Consider the following 16,580-nt stretch of genomic DNA (forward strand, 5'->3'; position numbering starts at 1 on the left):
GAGAACTGGCCCGCTTGTTCTGCCTGGCTCAGGTCTCCTCTAACAGCAGCTTCTCCTGCCCTGGTCCAAGCCCGGCTCTGTCTAGGGCACTGTTTCTGTGTGCAGAGGCGTGTGGCTGTGAATTTATCTGTTCTATCAGACTTGAGCACTTAGAGTAGATGGGCACATGCCAGCAAACTAGACCTCCCAAAAGAGAGGAGCTGTGCTTCCTCCTCTGACTGGGGCACCCCTGGGCTCCCTTCCAGGGCCTCCTCCAGCCCCCTAGGAGAGGAGCTGGGTGGAGTGGGGAGCAGGAGAGGCTCAGATAGAAGACCAAGCATGGGAGCAGGGAATGGAGTCGGCTTTGTGTGCAGGCCCTGAGCCCTATTTGTTTAGCTGAAGCTCCTGCCCTCCTGCCTTTATTTCCCCGGATAAAGAGGCAGGTGTGTCTGGAGGCGGCAAGCCAGAGAAAGGGCCCTCTCTCTATTCAGGGGCCTCCCCTACACCCACACATCCCAGCTGGAAGCTGTCCTCACATAGAGCACCTCCTCCTCTCCCCCCCAGCAACTTCCCTCACCACCACCCACACACACTGAAGGGCACCCAGCGCCACCCAACCCCACCAGGCCAGGGCAGCACCCAGGATTTTGTCTCAATTGGTCGGGGTCCCAGTCTCAAATGAACCTAGCAGGAAAGGGCAGAAACAGGAAATTCAGAGCATGGAATAAGTGCTACCTTTGCTCGGGCTCACCCCACACTGCTGGCCTCACTAACCCATTTTTCAGATGGAGTTCAACACAATTAAGGTCTCTCTGCCAGCAGCATCTCGCACAGCCCCCACGGCCACCCTTCTGCCTCTCTGCTCCTTGGTCCCTCCACTTGAAAGCATTTGCAGTTTATAGAGGTCTCTCTTTGGTCTCATTTGATTTAATCCTTTTATCAGGCCAGGGAGTAAAACATTATTCCCATTTTAAATGAAGAAAGGGAGACTCGGAAATATCATGTTTACTCTGAGTCTGGTCACAGCCAGTAAGTGGGAGAGCAGAACTCCCACCCGTTCGTGGTGCTGCAGCCAAAGGCGCTGGGTGCCCACGGGTGCCACTGAGCGCCCACCCTGCGCACCCTGCCACTGCCGGGCGCCCCAGACCGCTGGAAGTGGGGAGGCAGCCCGAAGCTCCGGGAACAATGGAGGGGATTAGCGTGGGGCCCCAGAGAGCCCCACCCTGCTCGTAGGCCTCTGGGTCCAAGGAGATGCCAAGGAGTGGTGGAACTTTCCAGAGCTCGCACCCGTCCTCCAAGCCCAACTGGGCAGGCCACCCAGCTCCAAGGTCCCTGAGGGGAGGGGTATCTTGAGCACCAGTGCTGAGAGGCGCTCGAAGCTCCCTCCCAGCCCTGGAGCCCCAATTCCTAGCCACCTGAGATTCCTGCCTGGCCCCCTATCTGGCCACCTCAGACCTCTCCTTTGGTTGGCAACCCAAAAACCTGACCCTCTTCCTCAGCTCCCTACCTGTCTGGTTCATCAGACCTATAGAAAGATCTAGAGCAAACATCCCTGTACAGAAAGCCTATAGCCTGGCCCCTGAGGTTGCTGCCGAGGGAGAGCCCTGTGCTCACTACCCTGTGGGCATTGTGCCCAGACTGACAGTTTGCGTCTTGGCCCAGCCATTCAGCAGTTGTTTGATATCAGGCAAGTTGCTTTTCCTCTGTGCATCTCAGTTTCTGCATGTGTAAAATGTTATATAAAAGTTCCTCCTAAGGGAATGGTGAGGGTTAAATGGGAGAATCCGTGGTGGGGGAGGGATTAGCTAAACCCGCCAGGAGGCACAGAGGCCAGAAGCATCCCTCCCCTCACCTGCATTCAACCTCCAGGGCCATTGGAGAAGCTGCACCAGGACAGACTTGGGCTGGAGGGCTGAGGGGAGGGAGGGCGTTCTGGGTCAGCCCTGCCCTTAGGAGGCACCAGCTGCTGCTTCTCTGGTGCCTCCAAGTGAGTGCCACCTGCCTCAGCCCTGATCTTCTCTTCCTTTGATCTTCTGATCTCTGGCCAGGGTCCCCCAGCCAAAGGCATTCCTGTCTCCCTGGCCTTCTCCAAGGAAAGGCAAAGGGCTGGGCTTTCCCCCCACCCCCACCCCAGCTCCTCCCTGCCTCCCTTGTTGTGTGTGTAACCAGGACTACCACAGAGGCCCTGGGACAAGGTAATAGCCAGGTCTCCTCCAAGATGGTGGTGCCTGGAGGAGAGGGGAAATAGGGAGGGGCTGGCCACTGGGGCTACCAAGGGCCTGGGACCCTGGGCTGGACTGGATGCTGTGACAAGATCCCTTAAGCTTAAGTTCCTTGTCCCTAGTGCCCTGGTGTGCAGAGCCAAGCTGAGCACTGGGGGAGGGAGGGTGTGTGCCATGTACATAGAAGAGAGGGAAGAGAAGACACCCTTACCCTTAGGAAACCACAGTGTGAGGAGAGACTCAGAACCACATACACAGCTGGACAGGCCTTGAATGTTAACACTTGAGAGAGCCTGAGAATCAGGAGACAGTCAGGGAGGGCTTCCTGGAAGAAGGCTTGCCTGAACTGGCCAAGAACAAGACTAGCCATCAGAAAGTGGCCTAATGGAGAGGGGAAAATGAGCAGAGGGGGAAATGAGCCAAAGGGGAAAATGCAAAAGGGGAAATGAGCAGAGGTGCTGAGGATGGCATTGTAACTGAATGGTGCTACTCCAAAACATCTGTCCAGGTCCTAATCCCGGGAACCTATGCCTGTGACCTTAGCTGGGAAAAGGTCTTTGCAGATGTGAAAGATTGCAGGCGAGGAGCTCATCCTGGATTATGTGGGTGGGACCTAATGACCAGTGCCCTTGGAAGAGGTTCACAGAGACACACGGGGAAAAAGGTGACATGGAGCGTCAGACTAATGTGGTCACAGGCCAAAGAAGCTGGCCAGCGCAGAAGAGGTGCCCTTGGGCTCTCCCCTAGAGTCTCCGTGACTGCAGCCCTGCTGGCACCTGGCTTTCCATCGGGCCTGCACAATTATGAGAGGAGAAATTTCTGTGGTTTAAAGCCACCCCATTTATGGTATTTTGTTATAGGAGCCCCTGGAAATTGGCCAGTAAGTGGTCTCAATATATTGCTGGCCCCAGGGCCCCATCGCAGGCCGCCCTGCCCTCACCCTCTCTTCGCCATCCTTTCTGGTCCCCTCCTGGTCTCAGACCACTCTGGGGCCCCACCACACACTTCACCCTTGAGCCTCCTCCTGGGTCTAAGACACTCAATAAACATTTGTTGAGATTTGCTGGCTCAGTCAAGGTCTTCATGTGTTTCCAGATTCCCTTTCTAGGATTTCCAGACCATCCATGCCAGTTCTCTGCATCTTTTTTTCTTTTTCTTTTTTCTTTCACTTTTTAAAAATTAATTAATCTACTTTTGTATAGAAGAAATGGGGTGTAGGCCAGAGGGATGCAGGGGGACTGAGACAGAGTGGGAAGCAGAACAGGCAGATCTACTGAAATCCACTGCTGAGGGGAGCAGCAGGCGAGACAGAAGAGGTCTGCTGTGCCATGTGTGTCAACTCCCTGGCTTGGCATTGAACTCACGCCTTAGTGGTGATAGCATTGAGATTTAACCCCTAGGGCACCTGGGAGGCCTTTCTCTGCATCTTTACAGGATTCCAGAGTGGGATGCCTTCTTCCTCACTGGTGCACCCTCCACTCCCAAGGCCACCTGTAGCTAGCCTGCATGTCCCTTCATCCCAGTGCTGACAGGCTAGTAACTTTCTGACCTACCAGCCTATGACCTCTCTTAATGCAGGCCGAAGGTCTTACCCATCTTGTAAGCAAGTGCCAAGCATGGATTCAAGAATGAAGAGATTTCAATCACTAGAGCCTGGTCTCCATCCAAGCCGAAGGACAGACAATACCTTGGTTCGTCTTTGCTCATTTGAAACTGCATAGAAATTTTCAAAAGAGGTTTTCTTTAAAAAAAAAAAAAAAATGAAGAGAATGAGCAGGAAAAGCAAAGACTCCTAAGTGGAAAGGCTTACAGAACAGACGACTCACTCTGATGTAACTCAAGCCTGGCCACGAGCTGGCTGACTTGCAGTGTAAGAGCCTCCCAGGTGACTCCGTGCTCACCGCAGCCGTCTGGGTCGGATGCCACACCTCAGCTGCGGTGGGCCAGGTTCGTGCCACCAGCAGCCTGCAGAGGCTGCCTTCTCTCGGGTAAACACATCTGCTTCCTCCTGGGCTGAGCTCTGCCCTGCACCTCCCGCTTCTGGTCACTCATTAGTTCATTCACTCATTCACTCATTCCACCAATATTTTTGAGCACTCATTAGTAAAGAGTCAACACTGACAGCGGGGACCCTGCTTTCCTGGGGGCTCCCGCCTGGTTTGGGAAACAGACAAACAGGAGTGAGAACCTGGGAGGAGGGGTTAGGCAAGGAAGAGACATCTCAGCCAGCCCCTTAAATCCAAATGCTTCCCTGACTTCCTCCAAAGACTGCCCCCCAGAGCTGAGGGTTCTTGCTAGAACCCATTTCTTAACCACATCCTTGCAGTAAATCACAGTGACGTCATGAACTCTTTCTTATTGAGCTTGTGTGAAGCAGTGGTGCATCACCTAAGCACAAACCAAGTCAAGCAACCCTAGAGTGGGGCGACGTAGGGAGTGGTGGCCAGGATGGTCTGACTTATTTGAGGATAAGCTGCAGGGCAGTGCTTGGCACACTTTAAAATGCAGATTCAGGCTCAGTAGGTCTGGGTTTGGGCCAGAGGGTCTGCACCCCTAACGTGGTCCCAGAGGATGCTCGACCATGCTTTTAAAAAGACTTTAAGAGATCTAAGCGACCAGATGGGTTAAGTCTCCTTTAAGTACCCTTCATCAATTTTGATTTTCCATTACATTTTTGCTAAGTGTGGAGCAGACATGCACTGAGATATGCCAGCTGTGGCCTGGAGGGCATTGCCCCCGCTCCACTCACTGGCAGGGGCCAGGAGGGCAAGGTGCCCTTTTCTACCTGTCACACAAAGTTGTGGTGTGGGCTGGTGGCAGCCCAGAGTTTCAGGGTGCAGGGACGCTGCAGGTGGGGTGGGTTCTGTAGGGGCATGGGGCAGGCAGACACTCAGTCCTCTGGGCTTCAGGGCCCCTGCGGCCCCCTGCGGCCCCCAGGATGTCACAAAAGACCTGGCTCACTTCCTCATGGAGAGGGTGGCGTAAACCCCAGTCCATCCACCAGTGCCTGGGGCCTAACAAAGCTTGGGATTGCTGCTGGATCCACACTCTGACCAACAAGAAGGAATCTTAGGGATAGTGCAGTAGGAAGGAGGAGGGACAGCAGGAAGAACTTCCCAGTGATCGAACTCCTGAGGGAGCAAATACTAAAACCAGCAGTCGGGTATTAAATGACTTGGACTGTCCAGGGGGCAGGGATCCAGATCAGAGGCAGGGAGCTGTAGCAAGACTCAGGAAGAACCCCCAAGCCAAGTGTCTGGGCCTCCAAATCTTCCCCTTTACTACACTCTACCCCAGGCCTCCTACAGAACTGTTCTTCAGCACTGGGTAGGCTGGGAATATGGGGTTAGTCTAGGTGTTTCCTGACTCCAACAGACACCCACCCTGGGCCCCACAGTGTGGTGCCTTTGCACCCCCAAGTCAATCTGGACCGTGAGGCTAATTCCTTCTGGCAAGTGGAGGGGGGGTGGGGCAGAGGCGGTGGCGGTGCCCTAGGCTTCTGCATTCAGAGCGGGGGAGCCGGGAATGGGTGCAGGATGGCGTGGCATTGGCTGGCCAGGGTTGTGGGGGGGCATTCCTCTTTCCACTGGCTGCACACAGTTAATGGGGGGCCTTATTCTGCCTGGGCACACAGCCCTGGAGGTACCGGTGATGGCCATGCCTTGTCCCAGCCCCTGGGAACTCAAGTCTCACTGAGTGAACACTGGAAGTCTCAGGGGACCGGGCGCCTCTCTCACGCACACACCATCATCTATCACCGCACTCTTGCCCCTTCGTCTCTCCCCTCTGCATCTTTTCAATTTCAATACCACTGAACAGAGAATAGGCGGGGATCAGGGGAGATGCGGACAAAATGAGGGAAGGGGGCCCACTGACCTCCCCACCGCCTCCAAAATATGTAGCCCCCACCCCCTGCGTATGACAACGCATGCTTGCAGCAAGAGGGTGGAGAGCAGGTGGGGGTGCGGTGGGGGTGTTGCTGAGCCAACAGGGCCCTGGGGTGGGAGGGCAGGATTCGCTGAGTGAGGGGCTCACAGAGTGGTTTTTTTTTTTAAAGATTTATTTATTTATTTACTTATTTATACAAGCACTGGGTACAGGCCAGATGTGTGAGAGGGTGAGAGAATTCACCAGAGACAGAGCGGGGAACAGAACAGGCAGAGTGACGAAATACACTGCTGAGGGGAGCAGCGGGCGTGGCAGGAGAGGTCTGCGTGCCATGTGGGACCCTCACTGGTGTCCGGGGATCGAACCCACTCTGCAGAGGCTGTGGACAGCTTCACAGCCCAGCACTCAACCGCTGCGCCACCAGGGGAGGCCCTCACAGAGTGTTTTGCTGAGTATTGTCCCCCCGCCCACCACTGTATTCATGTGGAGCATTGATATAACCCCAGTGCCAGCTCGACAGGCCTCTGAGTTACGCATTCAATAGCTATCTGTTCTTTGAATAAGTGAATAATAATAGCAAACGCCCACGGACTGGTTACTCGGGCGCCACACACCATCCAAACACCTTCCATGGAGTAACTCAGTGAAGCCTCACACTGCTCAGTCACATGGGCCTCCCCATCCCCATTCCACAGGGGAGAGGACTAGGGCACACAAAAAGTAAATCCTTCCCTAAGGATTAGGAAAAGGCAGTGTCAAACGTGAGCCCTGGTGGAATGGCCCAGAGCTTGTGCGCTCACCCCACTGCCATCCCATAAAAACTGCAGAGGAGCCCGATACCCCAGGGTGCTGATGGGCCCCCTGCCTGCTTGGGCACAGGAGTAAAGGCCCTGTCCTCAGTCATTTGGCAACTGACTCCACACAGAAACACCCAGACATAGATGGGGTGGATGGGGTATCCCGTGCTCCCCTCAGCACAGTGCACCCTATAACCGTTGCCTTCTGCAGTCACCGTGCTCAGGCTGAGGAGGCCCCCCACTGGCTGATGCCCCATATCCGTTCCAGCCCTGAGGTGCTCAGGTACATCTGGATGGAGGCTAATTCTTCATCCCAACGTGACCCTGAGAAGGAGACCCCCTCCTTTCTGCCCTTGCCTCCATTATGATGACACTGAGAACACAGGAAATGCATCGTGCACACTACTAATCACAGGTCATCCCCAGAAAAGTGGTCTTGTTTGGATTTAGGGTTTTAGGGTCACAGGATGAGAGCAGATCATGAGCTAGACTCCTGCTACACACCTGAAATAGGGCACTCAGAGAAGTGGGGGTGGGACCTGTACCATGGTTTGCAGGACCAGTACAAAATTAAAATACGTGGCTCCTTGTTAAAAAATCATTTAGAATTTTAAGATGGTGACAGCAAAGCAGTAGCCCAGCTGCAGAGTGGGCACGGCTGTGAGCTGCCCCTGCCTAAGGGGCTTGGCCAGTCACGCAGCCCCCGTCGGGGTCCTGGATGGCCTGAGAGGTCACCTGGCTCTTAGCTCCGGCTCTCTGGGTCTCCCCTCAGGCAAGTGGGGCAGACGCACAGGTCCTGTCCCAATTGGTGTTCACTCTTGCTTTTGTCTCAGACAATAGTGCCCTTCCTTTCTCGTCTCCTCCCAAACTAATCGGCTCTGTCCACCACAAAGGCAGGGATTAGTTTACGGCCTCGACACTCACAATCCCTGGACACCTGATCCACTCCCCATCCTCAAACACCCCCACTCTGGGTCACCACAGATTTGGAGCTGAGGGGGGAGGGAGGACACATGTTCTTGAAGCATTTATGGCCCTATCTAGAGCGCCCCCTGCAGGTCAAGATCAGTATTAGAGGGTGTGTGTGTGTGTGTGTGTGTGTGTGTGTGTGTGTGTGTGACAGAGAGAGAGAGAGAGAGAGAGAGAGAGAGAGAGAGAGAGAGAGAGAGAGAGAGAGAGAGAGAGAAGGGGAGGTCTTATGTAGTCCAGAGAAGGAACCAGGAGCACAGATTCTGGCTTCAGGAAGCTCCCAGTCCAGGGGAAGACATTGCCCCATCCCCAGAGCTCTCCTCCTTCTGACATAAAGACACACAACTCCTGTGGTTAAGGAATCCGGAATATAACGAGGCAGAGAGCCCCTGACGGATGGACAGGCAGACCCCTACACAACATAAGGTATGCCCCCAGCTGCCAAGGACCCAGCCCTCTCCCAAGCAGGACCTTGCTTAATACAATCGCTCCATCAGGGAGAGATGCCTGCTCCACCTCGCCAGTGAATGTTGGCATCGGGGTCCCAGTGCCTGGTCCTGTGGGTCTCCACACCTGGCGTCTTTCAGGCAGTGATGCCTGCCTGTGCCCTGCCCGCAGTTCTCATGCCCACTACATGTCAGGGTCACCTGGATGCTTGTCTTGACTCCCCTCTAAGTCCCCAGGACATGGGAAGAACATAGGTCTGGAGCCTCCCCTGCCCCCCGCCTTAGCTCTGAAAGAGGGGGTGATGACTTGGCTACCTTCATCCAAAAGAAGGGGTGATGACTGTTCTGGTCTTTTGAGGGTAGGTGTAGGAGAATGTTTAGCCCAAGGCCTCCCAGACATCAGTCCTGAGTCCATGTATGTTCAGTGAACAAATAAGTGAATGGATGAATAAATATTTGCTTCCCATTTGGGAAGTTCGAGGGGTATAATCAATGACTTTTAACAAGGGGCTGGGGGCGCTGCTGTACAAGTTGGGGTGAGCAGTATTGTCACAACCCACACAGTGCACTGATGGATACTGGGACTGAACGCACCCCACGCCCAGAGACACCCCCATGGACTGCATTGCCATTTGTGCAAAGGAACGTGGAGCAAATTGGGAGAAAAGATCCCCAGGCCGGGCCCACCTGGGAAGACTTCCTTCCTCCAGCAGGTGTTCAAAGCCCCTAGGTGGCTGCTGCCTTTGGGGCAGAAGCCAGTGGTAACACAGGTCAGGGGACAATCCAAATTTGCAGTTACACGGGGAATTGGACACACTTGGTTCCCCATAGGCCAACTAAGGGGCACCCACCCTGCCCTGCAGGGACCCTAGCAGTGGGCTGGACTGGGGGTGACAGTGATGGTGATGGCATCTCCCTTGCATGACAGCTCCTCCCCATTTTTCCCCTCAATGCCTTGGCTCTCCGCCTGGGGACAGTGTCCAACTCCGGACCTGGGTACAATGAAAGGCACTCGGCACCCTGCTCCCACCCACCTCATCTGCACACTCTCAGGGACACCCCACTTCCTCCAGCACCTCCAAGAGCAAAGGAGAGGGGACAGTGGTAGGGAGAAAGGGGAAGGGCGCTGTGTGCTAGAACTGACCCTCTGGGTCTCACTCCCAGCCAAGCCCTAGGCTGGCAAGGTCGAGTAGCTGAGACACAAGACCACTTTGCACCAGCCTCAGTTTTTCCTTCCAAGATCTCCTCCAAGGGGAGGTCAGAAGTCGGGGTCCCCATGTATCTGGCATTTGCTACATGTCAACACTGTGCCTTTAGAAGAGCTTGGTGCTCTTAAGCAGAGGCTAAGAAATGTGATGCAGCACATCCAGCTAGTTTATGCTGGAATCTAGACTGGAACCACGCTGGCTGGCTGCAAACACCGGCTCCTTCCTCAACAGCAGCACCTCAGGAGCACCAGAGGTTCTCCCCAGCTCCCCAGGGCTCGGATACTGCCTAAGTTGGCTGGATGCCTCCGGTCAAGGAGTCCAGTTGATTTAGCCCAGCTGCTGAATACCTTGGAATGAGTTGTGGCCTTTGTTCTTTGGAGTTTTTTGTTGTTGTTGTTGTCATTTTAAAAAAGATTTATTTATTTATGCATACAAGAACTGGGGGACAGGCCAGAGATACGGTGGGTGAGAGGATTCCCCAGAGACAGAGTGGGGAGCAGAACAGGCAGATTGACCAAAGTACACTGCTGAGGGGAGCAGCAGGTGAGACAGGAGAGGTCTGCTGTGCCATGTGGGTAGCTCCCTGGCCAGGAATAGAACTGGTGCTGCAGTGGCTGCGGACAGCTTCATACACTGCGTCTAAACCCCTTATGGCACCAGGGACGCCCTGTTTTAACGTGTGCCTTGAGGAGAAAGGGCTGCAGGCCTGGATCTGGGACACCCTGCCTCATGGGACAGAAATGGCTGCCTGAGCCCCATGGAAGACCTGTGGCTGTGGCTCCTAGTTCCCTCTCCCAGAGGGCCTTCCCTACCTCCCCACCTTCCTGCCTGAGTCCCCTGATGTTCAGGACTTGCGACAGGCCTCTCCTCCTTCTTCAGGGCCTTCTCTCTCCTCTGAGCACCCACTGTCCTCACAGCGGGCCCTCTGTGGACACACCAGGACACAGTGAGCCCACATTTCCTGCCCCCCGGCATAACCAGTACCAGATGGTGCGGACGGCTTCACAGAGGACCCAACATCAAGCAGCCTTGCGGAGGGGCTCTGGAGGGACTCATGGCCAGGCCAGCAAATGGGAAGGGACTAGGGAGAATCACACGAAATCTGCTCCAGAAAGAGGGGAACCAAAATTTGCTGTCAGAGTCTGCTTGACCTGACACATGCCCAGAGCATGCCCTTCCCTGTGGAGCTCAGGGCCCCCAGGCCCCTTGCTCTGAAGCCCTACAAGGCAGAGTTCTGTGTCAGGACTGAGGAGGAAAGTCCAGCACCAGCTTTCCTTTCCTCTCGTGGCCTCAGGCAAGTCCTTAACGTCTGAAAGCCTCAGTGTCCTCATCTGGTGGATGGGATAATGCTGGACTCTCTCAGGGTGTGCAGAGATGATGCCGGTCAGGTGCTTAGCTAAATGGAGCAGATGTTACCATTACGGGATATGGCAGATGCAGGCATAATGGTGGCTTCCAGAAATGTCTGTCTGTACCCAAAGGGGCCAGGCTTGCTGGGTCCCAAGAATGAACTTTCCTGACAAACTAGTATCTTCCTGGAAGAAAGGTCACAGTCCAGGGAATGAAACCAGGAAGGCATTCCTGCCATGACGGGGTGGACAGGAGAGGCAGGAAGCCAGGGACAGGGCGTTTCTCACCATCAGAGGAGACCCAGTGGCCCAGGGCTGGGGCAGTCAAGATACAGGCACCCTTGCTGCCTCCAGAGGAGGAAGAAGGAGAGGCTGGGAATGGGACACAGGAGAGCTCAGCTCTGGAGGTGCCCTGTCCCTGAGCCCGCCCAGCCCCCACCTGTCGGCTGCCAGCCCGCCCATGGCCTGCTCTGGCATGGCTCTGGGGGGCGCAGTGCCAACCCCTGAGCCCCCCCCCCCACCATGTCCTTTTGCTGCTTCCAAAATAACTCTCTGCTCACTGCCCAAGTTTGGCTTCTCGGGTGTTTTTCTCCTCCCAAGACCTGTTCTCCCATGTCTGAAGGGCAGCAGCAGAGACCTGAACTGTCCTTAGAAATCGGGGACCACTACTTTTTTTTAACCAAGTGACTAGATAGCAATAAGGGGCTCCCACAATTCTGAGAGTCCCTAAGTCAGTGATTCCATCTCAGTTTGGCTAAAAGAGGTTGTTCTTTCTTTCCACCATGGGGAAGAAGAATTGGAAATTTCTCTGCCGCCCTGTGCCTTGCCTTCCCAAGGTGTCTGAGTCCCACCCGGACACCTTGCCCAAGGCCCTGCTCCTGCAGTGCACGACCAGCCCTGTGCTCAGAGGGTCCCGACCAGCCCCTGAGGGCCGCCCCAGGGCAGAAAGAGGCAGCTCTCCTCGGGCCCACCCCCCTCTCCTTGGGCCCACTAGACCAGGGAGACTCTGAGACCATGGAGTTCCGTTTCCGGGGAGAAGTTGGACTCTTCACTCTTCAGGCAGTAGTGATGGCAAGACTAGACTTTCCCTCTTTGGAGAGTCTGCCATCAGGTGCCAGGCCAGGCCCATCTCCTCCAGGCCTCCCTATAAGGAAGGCCACCTCCCCCATCATCCCTGCCGGAAGCCTAGGAGCAGAACCAGCTCCTTGAAAGGTCCCTTTCCCTGAAGGACAATGGAAGGAGGCTTTATTAGCTTGGAAGGAGGGAGGCAGAGAAAGAAGCAAGGGAGGGAGTGAGGGTGGAGGAAGGAAGGGGCATTCTAATGAAGTCCTAAAAGATTAGGCTCTGGTACCCTAAATTCCACCCTGTCACAAGTAGCTCGGTGGTCCCGTGCTGAGCCTTAGTAGCTCATTTTAGTTGAAGGAGTTGGGGGGTGGGGGGCAGTGGCTGGTGGTAAAAACTGTTTAAAGCAGGAACAATATGAACATTTTCTCCTCTGCACCACACTCGCAAGCAGATACTGTTGGCTCTCCATTTTCAAGAAAAGGAGGCTCCAGCTGGGACTGGAGGCCCCAGCACCACTTCAGACAGAGCCTGAGGACCCAGCACCTTTGTGCGCCTGCCAGCCTCCCCCTGGTGGGCACGGGTCAGCAGGGAGCGGGCTCAGAGCCCTGCGTGCGTGCAGGGCCATCAGGGATGAGAGCCCTGATGGGGGGAGGCGGGGCCGAGTGGGGCGGGCTGAGGGCCAACCCCGCTCTGGGCCAGGCTTTCTTCTCCTCCGCCAGCGCCCCACCCGGCCGCGCCCCGTGCCCGCTGCTGCCAGAGCCGAGAGGTTTCCTTTTTCTTTTGCCTAGGGCTGTTTCCTGCCTTTCCTTTGAACTGGGGTGTTGGCTCCCCCACACAGTCACCCTCCTCCAGCGACCCCCCGGGTCTGCCCTCTGATGGGCCCGTCCCCCCAGGCTTCAGTGTAGAAGAAGGCTGGCACCCGAGGGCCCTTGGGGCCCTGTTTCGTGGAATCACCCTGCCTGCCTTCACCCTTCTCTCCCTGCCTGGTCTTGGGGCTGCCGAGGTCCCCCCTCTGTCCCTTCCCTCACAGCCCCAGGCAGCTCTCCCCGCGGGTTTCTCTGTCCTGAGTGAGGCCAGGAGGCTCTGAGGTCAATTCTCACTGCTTCTCCCACTCTGATATTTCAACCCCAAACTCATGACCATTAAGGTCCACCCAGTTTGGGGCTTACACTGCAGCAAATGGGGGACTGAACAGTTAGAGCTCACAAATCACACTTGTAGGGGGGCCAAGGCTCAGCCTCTTAGAATATAATGAAAAGGGAAACTGAGGTCTGCTTGGGAGCTGAGGGCTATGAGAAGCAAGACTGGACACATTGAACCCCCACTTGAAGGGTTTATCTAAACATGTTGGGGAACAGGCTGGGTGCTCCCCTCCCCTTCCATGAAGTAGAGACCAGGAGAAAACTAGAGCTACTGGAGGTTCCAAGTAGAGCTTTTCCTGTCTTCCTGCAAGACCTCTCACAGCCCCCCAACATCTTTCACAGAACAGTGCTCTCCTTCTCCCTCCAGGAAGACTTCCATGACTAATACTTTTTGGCCCTGGTTGCCCTAATAACAACACTGGCTAACATTGATGGAGCTCTTCCCGTGGGCCAGACACGCTGCCAAAACCTCCATGAACATCAGCCCAGTGACCCACACCACTGCCTTTGAAGTGTTAGTTCCATTTACAGATGAGGAAACTAAGTCACGGAGGGGAACCATGTCACGGATCAACATACCGAGTCAGTGACAAACACCCTGCCCCTGCTCTCAACCCCTCTGTCTCCCCCAGCACCCTGCCTGTATCTCATTGGTCATGGACACCCCCAGCTAATGATGAGGAGAGTCCAAATTACCTGGAGTCTATGCACACTCATGCACACGCACACGCACACACGCGCACACACACACCCCATCAGACCTTTCAAACAGGTTCAGAGGTTATCACAGACAGGTTCAGTGGCTATCATGGGCAGGCCTTAATGGAGTGAAGTCCCAGAAAGGCAATGAGCTGGTGGCTGGGGGTTGTGGGGTGTGGCTCCCGCCCGCACCCCAGGGGCTGAGGACGATGGAAACAGGGATCTGAATAGGAGCCTTGGATCTTTTATAACTAATGACCCAATACAGCTCTTCTCCTGCCATCTGCTTCCTTAGATTCCTCAACTTTAGAGGCAAAAAGAGAGGCTCAGAGTAATTACTCAGATTCTACTCAGGGACAACTTGGGGCATTATTTGCCAAAAAACATTTGCTGTGGCTGTCACCTTGTGGATGTGGATGGGGTGCGCACGGGGTGTTGTGTCTTCTCATCACCATCAGGTTGGACCAGCCCAGAGCCAAGGTTCCCTCTACCCCAGACGGGCTCCCAGAACAGGCCCTCCCCAGGGAGAATGTCCTGATCCTGGTGAGTCCCCATGGCTCTCCCGGAGACTACAGTCCAGGAGGAAACTTACACAGGAGAGACGCCGGAAGCACTATGGCCCCGGGAAGTCTGCTGCCTCCTACCCTTGACTACACAGGGTTGGCGCTGGGTCCCAAGTAGCTATCGTCTGTGGACTTGAGTGTCAAAGCAAGGACCATGGATGTAAAGGACTTTGGCCTTCCCTCCAGCCAAGAGCAAGCAGGGAGAGGTGTGTGCATTGTAAAAGGCATTGGCTAGGAAGGGGGGTGGGACTCTCACCAACCTGAGGTAGGGAAGCAGATGTGAAGGAATTTTTTTAGGGTGCAATCAAAGAATGCATATCTAGACACACAAGTGTGTTTTGAAATTCAGAGACTCCTGGTGTCTCCTGGGGCTCAATCTATGGCTTCTTCCAAGGATCGTCTAGTCCCCTCTGGCCCACCACATCCTGCACACTCTTACCTTTCATCTTCTCAACCTCATATCAGAAAGATTCAAGCGTCCACTCCTTCCCACCCCAAGCCCCAATGTTAACCAACTGGTTGGATCCCAACCTTCCAGAACCAGCCAGGCATGAAACAAGACCAGCACCCCCAATCCACTCCCAGGACACCTTGCTTCCTCCTGCCACAGACCATTCCTTTGCATTCTATACTTCCCCCCATCCTTATACCCACCCCCGCCATGTCCCTCCCCATGGAGTTCCAGGAGCACCCAGCAGAAGGCAAGACAATAAGAGTCTCCTGTCATCCCCGTGCCTCGGGCACTCATTTTATCCTCCCACTTCTCTCCTTGTACAAATGAAGAACCTGAGGCAGAGAGTTCAGTGACTCCCAATAGGTGGCAGAGCTAGGAAGAAACCAGGGTGGCCCAGAGACACTGCTGATTCTGTCAGCCCGTGCAGATGTGCGCCATCCTCAGCAGAGCTGGGGTGCATGGGGTGAGGCTCACTGGGCATTTCCTAAAACCGCTGAGAAGGCACGAGAGCCCCAAGACCTCCCTGCTCTGGCTTTTCCCATATGACAGCCTCTCCCAGAGGCCTTAGTGGCTGGGCTGCTCTCCTGAGAAGGCAATGGAGGCGACACCTCCTCCGAGCCGCCCTCAGGACAGCGGTCTCCAGCAGACACGCTCCAGCACCAGGCAGAGGGATCCTCCCCACTGCCCAAGGCAGGAGGCCTGGTTCTTCACCCTCTCCGTGTTTCAGATCCAACTGCTAAAGTCACCTCCTCATGTTGCCCAGGACCCACACGCCCTCTCCCCTGCTGCACTCTCGGAAGCATCAGAGAGGGTCTGAGCCCTGGCCCAGAGGGCCTTTCTCAACCTGGGAGACACAAGACCACCTCAGAAAATCCCACCTCCACTGAACCCAAATTCAGATTTCTCAGCTCCGGGGCAGTTGTGCCAGATGGTGGGGAGATGTCTGTCAGCGCGGATGGTGGGTGCTTGGAAGCCCACGGAGGCGTTGTTGCTCTCCTTCCCCGAGCACTTCTCCAGAAAAAGGGTCAGTTTAAGAAGACAGGTGCTGGGAAAGCAGTAGCCCAGGGAACATATGGAGGGTCAGTCTCCCTCTGTCCCTCAACCAGGAAGGTTGTGCTCCCCCAGAGAAAGGCTTCAAAGAAGTCATTTCCAAATCCTGTAACCACAGAATCCTGTCTTCAAATGACACGACGCTGTATCCCCCAATAGATAAGCCAGCTAAGCCTGGCATGCGGCAGGAACACTGGGCGGAACCAGCCCTCCTCTACCACTTCAGGGCGACCCCTGGCTTCCAGGGGTCTGATTCCTGCTCTGCCCCTGCTGGCCTTTGCCCCCTGGACTGTGAAGGATTTGGTTTGCCTTTCTGGAATATGGACACTATTTTCTCCCTCTCACGCCCTCTCCAGACCCCCAATCTGTGCCTCTGGAGCAGAGAGGGACGTCCCAATTGGGGACAGGGGACAGAGCAATTCAGGGCTGTCCACACCCCACCAGGACACCACCAGCACTGAGCACCCCGCTCTCCTTTAGTCCAGCTAATATTTGCAAAAAGTAGCTCACTCCTTTGTCCTCAGAGCTTCCAGATCCTGGGGCCCTAATGTCGTAAAGCCCTGGGACCCCAGCTCTGGGCAGGTGACCTCGGACTTCCCACCTGCTCCATCCCTCTGAGAAAGGGCGGTGGGCTGAGCAGGGCCTGCTGGGGGAGATTTCCTTTCCCCAAGCAGCTGGGGGGGGGGGGAGGTGGCATGGAGTGTGTTCTCACACCCACCTCCAGCCCAGGTGCTGAGTGGCCAGAGCCC

General features: G+C 55.4%; 1 protein-coding gene across 1 annotated transcript in view; it reads right to left on the minus strand.

Annotated features, from left to right (window-relative positions):
* The window catches only part of LGR6 (leucine rich repeat containing G protein-coupled receptor 6), a gene marked incomplete at both ends in the record, with an annotated part of 108,601 nt that overhangs the window by 91,080 nt on the left and 941 nt on the right, over positions 1-16,580 (minus strand). The gene's annotated exons all lie outside the window — the stretch shown is intronic.

The sequence above is a fragment of the Talpa europaea genome, assembly GCF_964194135.1.
Source record: "Talpa europaea genome assembly, chromosome: 10".
Lineage (NCBI taxonomy): Eukaryota > Metazoa > Chordata > Mammalia > Eulipotyphla > Talpidae > Talpa > Talpa europaea.